This window comes from Myotis lucifugus, unplaced genomic scaffold, assembly GCF_000147115.1.
Source record: "Myotis lucifugus unplaced genomic scaffold, Myoluc2.0 scaffold_15, whole genome shotgun sequence".
Classification (NCBI taxonomy): Eukaryota; Metazoa; Chordata; class Mammalia; order Chiroptera; family Vespertilionidae; genus Myotis; species Myotis lucifugus.
The window spans coordinates 6,853,741-6,866,321 of NW_005871063.1; positions in this window are offsets into that span (position 1 = coordinate 6,853,741).

The following is a 12,581-nucleotide window of genomic DNA, read 5'->3' on the forward strand; positions in this document are numbered from 1 at the left end:
GATAATGGAATCTTGTACGTTTCTCTGTGAAATAATAAATTCTAAAACAAAGCTTTTCATGTGATTACCTTTTTTGGGTAAAACTTACAATCTTCATAATGCAACTAAATTTACTGATTTTAATTTTAAAAAGACATTATCGAGGTTCTTTAATTCAATTTTTAATTTCTCTGATAGTCACTAATGTTCACACTGCCTTTCCCAGGCCCCCCTTTCTCTTCCTCTAACTTGGAATTAATGTATTTTAAACATTTCAATTAGAGGAATGGTCAAATGCTAAAGTGAAACAATTCCTATAAAAGCATGTTCCTTGAGAGCAGATACAGTATTTCTGTGTCTAAGTGCTCTGCTATAGGGAGAAGCATTTACACAGGTTTTGTGGGTTGTCATGTTATTGAAATATAAGGTTTAAATTTTCCCTAGGCTTTCACAGGGCTCCCCATTCCCAGTGAAGTTTAAGGTGATGTCATTTGAGACATACAAAATCATTGCTTGTTTTTGGAATGGAGGTTTCCAATGAAACCCAGATTACCAAGAGTCCTGGTACCCAGATTGTGGTTTCTGATTCCAGTCCCCAGAAATGCTGCTAAGTCTCTTTGGAGAAATGCCAATTCTAAGCCTGGGTTAGGAAATGCATAAGATGAGCCTGGAGCATCATGTTGTGCTAGAGAGTAAGGAAGTGTCCACCCCCCACCCCAAATCAAAATCCACATGACCAGGGGTGTGGTAAAAGGACGCAGGAATAAATTGAAAAAGCCCCCAGTGGCCAATGCTGAAATAATTTAAGCAACAAAATAAAGTATAATTAACTAATAACTCAAATTATAAAATAAATATCTATGAGTTCATATTGCCATAAATAAATGATTGAATAAATAATTGGGGAGAACAGACTAATCTCTAATACAGAAACATTCCAAATAATTTATGTGGATACTTAGCCCTGTAGAAGGGGAAGCATCACTCCCTATTTCTTTAGTGTTCAATATGCATTGTGCGTTATGACTTCCTTCCAAAGAGTGCAGTACAGAAAGGAGGAAAAATGAGTAACTTTATAGTGGAAATAGCAAAAGCTATCTCAAGCCTGGTGATCAAGATAAATATCAACAGTTAAAGGTTATATTGAGCCCTGCCTGGTGTGGCTCAGTTGGTTGGCTGTCATCCTGTGCACCAAAAGGTTGCTAGTTCGATTCTCGGTCGGGGCACGTGCCCAGGTTGCTGGTTTGATTCCCGGTGCGGGTGTGCAGAAGAGCCAATCCATGTTTCGCTCTCACATCAACTCTCTCTCTCTCTCTCTCTCTCTTCCTTCCTTTGTCTTTAGAAATCAACAAAAAATATTTTTTAAAATGTTATATTGATAGTATGAACTCTTGATATGATATGATGAGAATAGTCTTTATCCTTAAAGCAAATTACCACAGTCTAATTAGGGGAAAAATCTCAGACAGACCTGTGGACATTCTACAGAATGCCTGACCAGTACTTCTCAAAAACTATCAAGCTGATCAAAATAGAACAAAACAAAAAATATCTGAAACAGCATCACAGTTAAGAGGCTTGTCCTAGATGGTATTCTGGAACAGAAAAATAACATTAGGTAAAAACTGAGCAACTATGTGTACTATCTAAACATTGGTTAATTGTAATGTATCACTATTGGTTTGCTAACTACAACAATTAAATCATACTATGAAAGATGTTAATAATAGGTGTAACTGGGTGTGGGATGTTTAGTAACTGTACTACCTTTGAAGTAATTTCATAAATCAACAACTATTCTGAAATAACATAAGTTTATTTAAAATATCTAATGATTTGTTTATTCAGATTAGGAGTTCCACCAGGAAATCCTGAAATATTAAGCTCTCTTGCTTTTTGCCTAAAAGTGATAAAATTGCAACATAAATATATTTTCTATAGTAGATTAGAGAGAGATTTTGGTGAATTCATTTGAATACAGACATTAAATAAACCCTTGACTATATATTCACATGTATATTCACACTCAAATGAATGACTTGTTTCCATATATTGATTTTTTAATGGTATAACTCGTATATGAGGGAAATTTGCCTTCAACAGAAATTACCCAATGGGGCTGGTCTAGCTGACTTTGAGTTCTGACTTTTCTTTTTCACTAATCCATGTATGTCCCTACAGTGTCATTTGTTGCATCACAGAGAAAAGGCTAATCTTTAATTAAAGACACTTAATTGTACTTCCTTCTGAAAACATTGTATTTTGTTCTTTTTTTTTCATTTCTTGGAAGGTACAATAAAAAGATCCATTAAAATATAAATCATGCAATATTGGTAACTTAGATTCTCCTGATATGGGGATATTTATTCCATGAGGATAAACCTTTAACTATATCTATCTCTAAAACTAAGTCCAAAAAAAAAACAACCACCACCAACAACAAAAAACAAACAAAACTAAGTCCAACCCTCATCTTGATATAAAGCAAATAGCATATTTATTGTTACATGCATAACTGGACCAGGATTCCTCATGACAAGCTCAGGACTGGGATGACTGTAGAGGAGTTAGGGCTATGAAGCACCATCGCCAGTTAATCTTCATGCCTCTCAGTTGTCATTTTTGTCCCCCACCAATTTTTCACCTTTCCTGTTAGGCTACTGTTGTTTTCCGAGTCAAAAAGCTATACTTATTTTCTTTTTTATCTTTATTGTTGACACTATTGCAGATGTTCCTCATTGCTCCCATCCACCAAGTTCTTGCCCCACCCTAGGCCTTCACCACACTATTATCTGTGTCCATGGATTATGCATATATACATATAAGTTCTTTGGTTTCTCCTACTTTCTTTTCTTATTAATGTCCTTCTCTCATCCCTAAGCCTCTCATCTGCATCCTGCAGAACTGTCACCGACCCTGGTGGGTCAAAGACCTCTGATTGTGGCATTCTGCTCAGTGTCATTTATATGAATAGGATCAGACAGTATTTGGCAAAGCAAGTCAGAAACTTATTTCTTGGCCAAGGAATGGAGAAGGATCATCGAATGCCTAATGATTCTTTCTACCCATTTCTGGGGAATTAGCAAAATATTCAAGCGTCTGGGGAAGTAGGTGGGCACAGGAAAGGGTGAAAAGTTTCTTAGATTTCTAAGGGAGCATTACAGTTTTCAAACATGCACGGACCATGCCTACCCATGCTTCACTTGTCTCAGTTTAATGTTAAAAAAGTGCATGTAATTTGTAGTGTGTTAATGAAGAAAAGTTCATTAAAATGTTGTTTGGGAAGGGGTGTCAGGTGTCATTTTGGATCTTTCTGGTGCAAACCGGTTTTTTAGTGGGGGTCCATAGGTTCCTTATTTGATTCCTGCCTACAGGCTAAGCTAGCCTTGGTATTTCTGCCTTTTCTTCATTAGTTCATCCTGCTTTTGTCAGGAGATGTGTTGGAGAGAATACAAAAAATTTACAAGTTTAATGATTAACTAAATGATGTGGTGGTAGCACAACCAGTGACAGAACCTCTCTTTCAATTAAGAATAATTTTCCAGCTTCTCTAAGTTAATATAGACAACTTCCTTCATTCTTATCTTCATTGAATTTTCATGTCCCTGGGACACCATTTTCCCTGCATATCTTTTACATAGTCATTTCATATGTTTATACTAGAGGCCCAGTGCATGAATTCATGCACGAGTGGGGTCTGGCAGGGCCCGGTGGTGGGGGGAAGGGCCGTGGATGGTTGGCCAGCTGGCCTTGCCCACAATCAGGGTTGGGGGCCAGTTGGGGATGGGCTGGCCAGGGGGAGGGGCTGCAGGATATTGCAGGGGGGCTGAATTGGCCGGTTGGCCACCGGAGCAACTGGTCATTCTGCCATTCTGGTCACTGGGCTTTTATATATATATAGATGGCATTTGTCCCCAAAGGTTGGAAATGAAGTCATTTACATTTTTTCCTAAAATTAAGAATGAATAATTTGAAAGACGATTAGTAAAAAAATCTAATGTTAATATTGATATGTTTTGTAGTCCTTTTTTTCTTTCTTCTTTTCTTCCTTCCTTTCTTCTTTCCACTGTCAATTAAAGAATATGTTCGGCATTTTTTATGTATGAGGTGCCCAAGTTCTAAGTGCAGCAGACTCCCTGTTTTGATGAATTTACATTTGTATCCGTTTTCTATTGCTGTGCAACAACTTGCAGGCTTAGTACAACACATGTTTATTATCCCACAAATTCTGTGAGCTAGGAACCTGAGCATAGTTTAAGCCCTGCCCATACTCAAGAGAAGGGAATTACAAAGCATGAGTACCAGGAAGTGGGGATAAGGGAGGGCCATCTTTGAAATCTGCCTACCACACCTTCCAGCGGGGAACCTCTCACCCTAACTTTTCTCTGGGCACCACCTACTCTGCCCCGAGGCCTTTGCAGGCAACTCCCTCTGCTCCAAATGTGCTTCTACAGCTGCCTCTTCAGTCTTGGCAGGATATTTCCTCATCTTCAAGATACAGATTAGGGTCCTCTGGCAATGTGATTCTTAATTTTTATTTAAAAATTCACACCAAATAAAAGAGATAACTTTAAAAAAATATTTTTATAATCACGGAATGCTGGAACTGGGAAACCTAAGAAACCATCTAGCTTTTTATAGGCACTGAGTAGGTGAATGTACTTTCCAGGGGTTATATAACAGTCAAACAAGAAATAAGTCTCTTTGTCCTGAAATCTTCCTGCCAGTCTTACTGCTTCTCAAAAGCTAAGTGATATTCTGTTTGGGATTATTAAACTCATCAAGTGACTGTTTTAATTACAGTAATGGCTTTGTTTTCCCCTGAATAGCAGACCTATCTGGATAAATGTTACTGGATATTTCAAGGTGAAGTTCTATGTTATATTTCCATAGATTTAGGTCGATAAGCAGAGACTTTTTCCCATAAATGACCCAGAAATAATTTTATGAAGGGGAAATTGACCATTTTAGGTTATTCAATGTATAAAATATGCTAAATTTACAGAAATAACTTTGTGAGATATGGCACAAGTTTAAAATCCTTATTAATTAAGTCACACACTGAATGAAGAGATCAGTTAAGTATGTTTACCTGGTTAATGCAAAATTTAAGATATACATTGCTTGGAGACTTCATGGAAGTATGTATACATATATATGAAATTTATGAAAGCACGCACACACACACACAGGCACACACATGACATTTAAAAGCACATTTAGAAAATAATTGAAGACAGTGAACTAAGCCTCTTATCCAATAACCCACCAGTAACTGACACAGAAAAGGAACTTGAGCTAATAAACATACTTAGCTTCCAGAGTTTGAAGGTCCAAGTGACATAACCAGGTGGTGCAGAGAGATGTTGAAATCTGCATCTACAAATAAAATGACAAACACCAGTTGCTCTGCTTGATTTGAGATCATAAAATAAATGCAGGAGCATAGTTGCCTGCCTGATTGTAGGCCTTTTATTGAAAGAATGGGAATTTTAGTACCCAGTTTTCTCTCTCGAGCACTAATTTATAATGTGATCACATTCATGTTATCCAAGTACAGTTGATCAAAACAAAGAAAACTGTGTATTTCTTGAATGGCCATAATGATCAGTTACTATGAAATGAAGAAATTATTTCAAAACTGATCTTTGACTGCATGCAATCAGATTAATTGTTGGACTATCTTCTTGCTTTGAATTTCCTTTTCAGTAAAATAGGGAGCCATGTGTGCTAACACTAGGCAGTTAAGGTGGGTAAAGGGAACTGAAGTGGCTCCACAAACCGGAGCAAGCACTCCACGAAACACAGCCCATTTTCTGTTGTGTCAGCCATTGTTGTGACTCTGCTTAATCCATAAGTGGAATGATTTGAATTATGATGGAAAAATGTCATGGCTCATGGGAGACTGTGATCATGATAATGAGCCAAGACGTGTAGGCTATCCGTGCTGGCTGCCTGATTTGTCCTGATGGGCTTGCTCCTCTGTGCCTGGAGGGTTAGCATTAGTATTTGACAGCATCCCCATTAAACCTCACTTTGTAAAGAGCTAGGCCCTGGAAAACCAGCCCTCGTGCTTCTGTGATGTGTGACAGTAAGGAACTCCTACCGTCCCTGGATATGCCAGGGACCCCACTTAAAACTTGTGCTCCTGAAAACAGTCAAACCAGAAGTCACAAACATTTCCACTTGGAAATAAGATTTAAAAAAAAAGAAAAGAAAAGAAAAGAAAAAGGTGCCGTTATTAAACTCAGCATGGGAGAGAATCTGAACCAGGATCTTCATCAATCAGATTAACTACTTTTCAAGATGAGAACAGACGAGGCACAGTATGAGGCTGAGCAGATATTTATCAAAAGCCATATTAATAACCACATTCAGCTTTTTCCTGACAGTTTCATCTGAGGTTCCATGTTTAACATTTGAGTATCATATGTTTTTGTCAGGATGAGGCTGCTAAGAGCATCAATTAATTAATTCCTTTGAAGTTCCGTTCAGAAGGTAATAAAGTAACTGTCCCTAAGGCCACGACCAGTAATGGTAAGCAACATTCTGGAGCTAGATAATTTGTCACTTCAGAGAGAAATTAAGAGCAAGATGTCTTTTTGGCCCACCTAAGAATCAATTCAGGTACATTTTTGCAAAGCGACAACAAGGTATCTATGCATTTATCTATGCATAGACACAAATACATATTCAGTGAGAATAATTGGCCACCTAACTAAGATATTCCTCATTTACATGCTAGTGTACAGTGTAGCGCAAGCGTGCGTGTGCAAACCTACATGCGCGCACACGCGCACACACACACACACACACACACACAGAATGGCCTCTTTAATTTGCTTTATCTAAATGGGCTGTAAATAGGCCAAAATTAAACTTGGAAAAATAATGAGACTTTCATATTAAGATTATCAACTGCACTTTAGTGCTTGAGAAAATTTAATTTGGTGGTTTAAAAAAAAAAAATCTCAGCTCGTGGAAATTAACATTTCAAGTAACACAACTCAGAATGAAGAGGGAATGTGTATCTTGTCTCAGCCAGATGTAGGCTACATATATTCAGCGACATATCCTGCCATCTCCACTTTATGCAGGGCACATCAAAGGCATGGCTAATGTCGTTTTCATTGCAACGATGTAATATCAGCCATTGGCAATCAACCAAACCACGGTAATCTCAGAGAGACTTTGTGTATGTAAAGTGTCAAGCCAAAGTGGGAAATAAAAATAGGGCAGGTTTGTGTTGATGAGGGTTCATCACACATGGGATATGTTTTCCGTCTAGACTCTAGAGGCATATTTTCCATGAATAATTTAGAATGAGCTCACTCTCTGTTACTTGAAGCTTCGCATTACCCTGTCTCCTCACTGCGATCCAACCTTATGACAAAAATCTGTTTCATAAAATACTGGATGAGATGAACCACTTTGTAAAACACTCAGATTGACAAACACAGACTCTAATGGGAGGTGGCGTGACATAGGGGAGCAGAAGCCAGTCTGGGAGTCGGGAGGCCCGCTTAGGCAATGTAAGTAAGGTGCCTTCTCCCTCCGTTTGCCTATTCCTGACAAGGCTCAATTACTGCACATCTGCAGTGCAGGCTTGGGTTGTAACCTTCTTGCTTTGTGATGTGGGTCTCTATTTTGCTTCCCTTTTCTTTCATTCCCTATTCCAATTCCAAGGTAATTAGTTTTTTTTTTCTTCTAATCGATTGGACAAAAACATAGGACACATTGACGCTTAATCAATTTATACTCAATCTTCAGGGTCGGAGTATAAGCAGTTTTGTGGTCTCATTACCCTTTTTTGTCAACTGGGATTTCACAGGTCCTTGAACTGTTACTCTCTTTATGGAAGACTGGCATCAAAGTTCTCCAGATACGGGCCGGGGGCTGATGATAACACATTGCTGGGGAACAAATGACGAGGTTAAACATTAGCAATGGCCATAGGAGTTTGAGTCATTAAACTGAGCCTTGCAAACCTCAGTGTTCAGAAGTTTTCTGAATTGCTCCTTCAAAACAGATCTTAATAATGTTATCCAATTGCTTTGTACTTTTAAAGTGGATTCACAAGTGGCATCTAATTTCCGTCCCACAATAAACCAAGATTGACAATTTTTGAATGAATGAAGGGAGGAAGTTGGAAGGTGGGTCTGGAGAGAGGCTGTCTGGACCATCTGTAAATGGCACAGTTGACCTTTTTTTAATTATTGAGCCACAGCACCTGTGATGACAATATGAGCAGAAAAGAGAATGAATCGTGAGAAAAGATGAGTGAGGGAGGGAAAGAAGGTGAGGTTCTCCACCTAACAGTGGGACTTTCCAAAACATAAGACTTTAGAATACGAAAATACCTCATTTTAATTATATGCGTGATTGACACCAACTAATTCTGCCTTTCCCCACCTCCCTTCTCCTTCTTTGTCGTCTGTTTTACTAAATTACTATCTTGAGTTTCTATTATAAATATTTAGCTTATGGTAACTGGGAGTTGTTATATGTCTTCTACTGCCTTGATTTTGCCTTTTTTTTTTTTTAAGTTACATTCAAACCTTGTCTTGTCATTGGCTTCATGCATTTATTTCCTTTAAAATTATTTCTCTTTTAATCTTATTTATCCTTATGGTTTATTCTATTTTTCTTAACTCCTAAAACATTAATAAGGCTTAAAGTTAGTATCTATAATTAAGAAAATAAGAGAAATTTATTTCAGATTTATTCACTCAATACTTAGGCATTATCTATTAATAATATATAAACTAGGTTCAATTTAGAACCATCTCTTAAGACATTTGTACTGGTCTGTGTGAGGTTGAATTTTTTTTCTGATGGATTTACCATTTGCACTAATTTAGTAGATTTTGTTTATGTCTGATGCCAATTTTTCCTTGAGGTGTTTGTTTTTCTCATATTAATTTTTAAAAGAACCCTATAAATTATGTATAGTAATACAAATATTAAATCTTTGCCTTCCTAACCATATTTATTGATTTATGTCATGTGCCACTCATTCTACTTTTAGATATATAATCCTACATAATTTTCTTAGTAACCCTGTTAAATAAAATTGTAATCCCCACTTTCGAGTTGAAGAAAGAATGAGAGAAATTGATACATTCTGTAGAAAGTTGCATAGCTAGTAACAGATAGGCTGGTATTAAAGATTTTGTATATATAAAGTTTCAAAGCTATATATTTAACTTGTTTTTATGCTCCTTCCCTATCTATGCTGTAATTATTTCTTCAAGGCTTTTACTTTTAACTTTAACAGTTTCTCCAAAAAAAAATGTTTAATATTTATGTGGTCAAATCCACCCCTATTTTCCTTTAGGGTGTGTGCTTTAGCTGTTAAGCTGAGGGAGTCTTTACCCGCTTCAATCTTATATAAATAACACTTATATATTCCCTTACTATAGTTTTTAAACTTTAAAATAATTTCAATTACACCCTATAGCCAGTGTGACTCGATGGTTGAACGTCGACCTATGAACTAGGACAGTGGTCGGCAAACTCATTAGTCAACAGAGCCAAATATCAACAGTGCAACAATTGAAATTTCTTTTGAGAGCCAAATTTTTTAAACTTAAACTATATAGGTAGGTACATTGTTATTAACTTAATTAGGGCACTCCTAAGCTGGTCTTTGCTAAAAACGGACGCGACTAGCACTAACCACTGCACAATGAGACTGCTGACTGACTGGCTCACTCAACTCCTGCATGAATCATGTGTGCCTCCCCCACACTGCATATCCCGTGGCCCGCCTGCTCCATGTCTCCCATCGACCAACCGACACCCCCACTTCTAATGCCACTTCTTCAAAATAGACTCGCCCAGGCTGAAAACCGACTTCTGCACATGGACCACGAAGTTTCAATCACACTGTACATGCGCGCCCGCATGTGGTATTTTGTGGAAGATCCACACTCAAGGGGCCAAAGAGCCACATGTGGCTCTCGAGCCGCGGTTTGCCGACCACTGAACTAGGAGGTCATGGTTCAATTCCCAGTCAGGACACATGCCAGAGTTGTAGGCTCAATCCCCAACGAGGGTGTGCAGGAGGCAGCTGATCAATGTTTCTTTCTCATCATTGATGTTTCTATCTCTCCCTCTTCCTTCCTCTCTGCAATCAATAAAAATATATATATTTTTAAAAAATTAGCCTGCTATCTTTGGTCAAACATTTAATTAGCTCAGCCTTAATACCTTTGCAGAGCCAGACTAAATGATTTTGTGGACCTTATACCAGTGGTCAGCAAACTGCGGCTCGCGAGCCACATGAGGCTCTTTGGCCCCTTGAGTGCGGCTCTTCCACAAAATACCATGTGTGGCTGCGCACGTACAGTGCGATTGAAACTTCGTGGCCCATGCACAGAAGTCGGTTTTCGGAAAGGAGATAGACAAAACAAGTGTACAAGACAAGTGTGGATGGGAGAGTTGGAAGGGGTCGACCTCAGCGAACATACCTCAATCAGATTGAGGACGTTTTTAGCAAAGGCCAGCTTAGGAGTACCCTAATTAAGTTAATAACAATGTACCTACCTATATAGTTTAAGTTTAAAAAATTTGGCTCTCAAAAGGAATTTCAATCGTTGTACTGTTGATATTTGGCTCTGTTGACTAATGAGTTTGCCGACCACGGCCTTATACGACCCGGCCCATGGGCTAGATGTTCCCGACCCCTGCTTTATAGTATCTTCTTGTCTGTGTTAGGAGCAAGGGCTACCTCCGCTTTATGCTTTCATGGACGGCCTCCGGGTGCTCCCCTGCCACATCCTGGCACTCAGTCTTTTCTTCTTTTAAGCCAAATAACTGGAAAGAACAAAGAACAGTCAGTTTCTTGTCTGTCTGTGACCCTATTGTCACGTGGGAGTCTAATACATTGTTTTTGTCCATTTTATTGTATTTTCTCCTTTACTCTTATAAACCAAAAAAAGGGGGGTTCTATGGAAATTCTTTGGTAACTTCTTTACCAAAAGTGTTATCTTTGCCTTCAGCAAATCCTGTCCTTTATTTCTGTGCATCTAGGTTAACACGCCTGTGAAATACCCCATTTGCAGCCCTCCTTCTAACACATGACCCCCCTTCAGACCCCTCCTTCAGAAGTGTGAGAGCACATAATCTGAACTAATGTATAATGCAATCAGACCCCTCCTTCAGAAGTGTGAGAGCACATAATCTGAACTAATGTATAATGCAATCTTGGTCTTGCTTTCAAAACTGTTCTGGTCTGACACATTTGAAATCTTGCTACCCAAAATATGTCATTAGTTTGGGCTCAAATAAACTCAAAATTTCTCTTCTTGCTACCCAAAATATGTCATTAGTTTGGGCTCAAATAAACTCAAAATTTCTCTTCAGCCCTGGCCAGCTTGGCTCAGTGGATAGAGCATTGGCCTGCAGACTGAAGCATCCCAGGTTCAATTCCAGTCAAGGGCATATGCTCAGTTTGCGGGCTCATTTCCCAGTAGGGGGCATGCAGGAGGAAGCCATTCAATGATTCTCTCTCATCATTGATGTTTCTCTCTCTCTCTCTCTCTCTCTCTCTCTCTCTCTCTCTCTCTCTCTCCTTCCTTTCTGAAAAAAATAAAAATATATTTTTACAAAATTTCTCTTCATATTTGGATGATTCTTACATAGATATTCATTTATCCTTCCTCCCTCCTTTATCCTTACAACATAGATATTGGTAACCTAAAAATAAAAGGTCAAAGGGCAAAGCCACATGCATTTCTATTCAGAAGCACTAATTCAGGCAGAAACCCAAATGGTGTTCTGGATTAGGAAGTGAAGACAAGAGGTATTGATGAAAAAGGAAAGGGGAATAATTACATGACCAGAAGGGATATCTGTGGTTATTAATAAGCTAAGGAAGGAATTTCTATATGTGCAGATAAGCAAACCTGGTATTGCTAATTCTAAAGAATGTCTTTAATTTTCAGTCCATAGTTAGGATGTGTGCTTCCCCGCTGGCTTTGCAAGCAGTTGTTTGGTATACAAGGCTGCTTCAGGCCTAGCCCAAAGGCTATTTTGCCCAGTTTTAATATTCCCAAGGTTTGAGGCAGATGAGTGCAAGTCCGTTCCTTTGGGATGGCAGCTCTAGCTCTCTCCTGCAGTGGCTCCTTTCATATTATTTTTTACAATATGCCTCACAAACTTTCTTGCATTTTTAAAACTACAGTTATCCTCCCAAAACTGAACTGTTTACAACCTCTTTTCCCTACTTAATGAAGAAAACCTGTGCATTCTGTCTATGGCAGGACCTCTTTACATGAGATCAAGTGAGAGATCTAGTTGGAAAGACTGGAGATAGTGGTATTGGTCACAAGGCAAGAACGGGCAACAAGATACAGAGGCAGAGCAACCTTGAACAGACTGTCAAACTACAGCGGGAAGGCCGGAGAGGGTTGGGGGGCGGGAGGGGGGTGGTTAAGAGATTAACCGAAGGACTTGTATGCATGCATATAAGCATAACCAAGGGACATAAGACTCTGGGGGGTAGGGGAGGCCAGTGGATTGTCAAGGGCGGGAAAAAAAGGAGACATATGTAATACTCTTTGTAATACTTTAAGCAATAAAACAACAACAACAACAAA